This window comes from Barbus barbus (genome assembly GCF_936440315.1).
Source record: "Barbus barbus genome assembly, chromosome: 18".
Classification (NCBI taxonomy): Eukaryota; Metazoa; Chordata; class Actinopteri; order Cypriniformes; family Cyprinidae; genus Barbus; species Barbus barbus.
Window position 1 is genome coordinate 1,921,548 of NC_136746.1, and position 2,606 is coordinate 1,924,153.

The window sequence follows — 2,606 nt, forward strand, 5'->3', positions numbered from 1 at the left end:
AGCTGCTGGAAACAATGCAGCAGCAGAAACACACCTCACGCTGCTGGAGGTACATGTGTGTGCAGACGTCAGGGGATTGTGGGTAATCAGCTGATCTCAGCACAGTGACTCCACACTTTCAGTCCTGGCGCGAGTCCAGCTCTCTCTGATGCAAACCTCAGAAACCACAGCAGCACATCTCAATGAGCATACACACCATCTCTGCAAACCAATCACATCTCTGAGACATGATTTCAGTCTGAATGAGCTCAGAGAGCCGCTCTGCTGCTGTATCTCTGCTCTGTCAAACACATCACCTCAGATTTATGCTCTCTGAGTCACTCAGGACCATGACTGATGAAGTCAAATATAGCTGATCAGCTCATGTGCAGGAGCTCACATGCTCAGATATTCCATCTATCTTTGCTCACTAATGAAAATAGCTCAACACTGAACCAAAACAACATGATGTTCTCTGAGCTGCACCGAACGGCTGATTAGATGTTTGTTCATCAGATGAATGAGCTACAGCTTATTAATGTTTGACAGCACCTGTTGGCTGTCTGAATGTGAGACCCTGCTCACAGATCCCTTGAAAACAGTACTGCTCACTCCATCACTCACACAAAACACCACTGACACCACTGATGTGGATCTGGACTCGGTGCTGGGCTGGTTTGCATGTCTGGATTAATGAGCAGCACAGGCATGTGTGTATTCAGAACAGTGGCGTCTGATGGGTTTGTGTGATTGCCCAGGGGCTGTAGAAGACCCTGCGAGAGCCCCAGTCCCCACACTTGAGAGCTCTGACAGATGCTTTGCTTATTTTGGTCTCTTATCACAGAGAGCGTGAGGCCCGGAGCAGAAGACCACCGTCTGCCCTACACAGTTCACGCACAAACATCATTCACTCACCCTCATGCTGATGGAGTAAAAGTCTGTGCGGTTCAGTGATGTTGGACAGAAACTGCAAAGTGTCTTCTTTTGTGCTGCACAGGTCTGAATGTCTCTGAGAGATCTCTGTCTTTAATAATGTGCCAGAGCTCATATTACTGAGAGTCTACAGCTGATGCTGCGCTTTCATCACTTTCATTCTGAACAGCTGTTTCACGAGAGACTTTGATCATCCTCCTGACTGTCGCAACCAAGACGTGTCTCTTACAAGAGCAGCTTCATGAATGCTTGATAACCATAGAACATCACTGTGAATGTGTCATTTTAAGCAAATTAGGTAATTAAGGGAATAACTCTTCCACTCCCTTACTCCCAGCATTGTGCGTGTGTGTCTGTGTGAGTGTCTGTGTGCGTGTGTGTCTGTGTGAGTGACAGGCACAGCAGCACTCAGTAACACAAGTGCATCTGCTATCTGAGCTGGAAGAACGATGCAGATGTTTATGAGATGTGCTGCTCACTGCTTCACTAGTGTGCTATAAAGTATACAAACTGTTCAAAATCAGCAGCATTCATAGATCAGACTGTACATGTGTACATTACTACACACACACAGATGGCATGCATGTGCACATATCTGAAACATGACCTGTGAGATATATGTGTAACACATGTGGGATATACTTACAATTATATATAGTTCTGTCTACACAGCACATCATAGGCCTACTACACCAAACACACACAGCTTCACAGAACTTCTCTTTCTTTCTTCCTTCCTTTCTTTCTCTTTTTCTTTCTTTCTTTCTTTCTTTCTTTCTTTCTTTCTTTCTTTCTTTCTTTCATTTATTTAATATCAAACAAATAATTCAATAGAGAGAAAAAACTAACTGTCAGGAGGATCTGATATTTACAACTATCAGTGCTACTCAGATTATATGAGTGTCTTGCTCGGGTTCAATACATACAGAAAACTGTGTGTGTGTGTGTCTCTCTCTCTCTCTCTCTCTCCGTGTCTCTCTCTCTGTGTGTGTGTGTGTCTCTCTGTGTGTCTGTGTGTGTGCCTCTCTCTCTCTCTCTCTCTCTCTCTCTGTGTCTCTCTCTGTGTGTGTGTGTGTGTGTGTGTGTGTCTGTCTCTCTGTGTGTGGTGTGTGTCTCTCTCTGAGAGAGTGAGTCTGTGTCTCTCTCTGTGTGTGTGTGTGTGTGTGTGTGTGTCTCTCTCTGTGTGTGGTGTGTGTCTCTCTCTCTGAGAGTGTGCGTGTGTGTGTGTGTGTGTGTGGGGGTGTGGGTGTAGGTGTGTGTGTGTGTGTGTCTCTCTCTCTCTGTGTGTGTCTCTCTCTCTGAGTGTGTGTGTGCGTGTGTGTGTGTGTGTGTGCATGTTTATGTGGTTTATGAGGACACAAATTTGTATAATGACATGGGTATGACAGAGGTATTACAATATGAAGGTGGTTTATGAGGACACCGTAATTCAAAAGGCTTAAAAACATACTAAATGGTGTTCTTTTTTGAAAATCTAAAAATGCACAAAGTCTCCTGTGAGGGCTACGTTTAGGTGTAGGGTTGGTGTAGGGCAATAGCACACACAGTTTGTTCAGTATAAAAACCATTACGCGCCTATGGAGAGTCCCCATAAACCACAAAAACCAACCTGTGTGTGTGTGTGTGTGTCTCTCTGTCTCTGTGTGTGTGTATGTGTGTCTCTCTCTCTGAGAGTGTGTGTGTGTGTGTGGGGG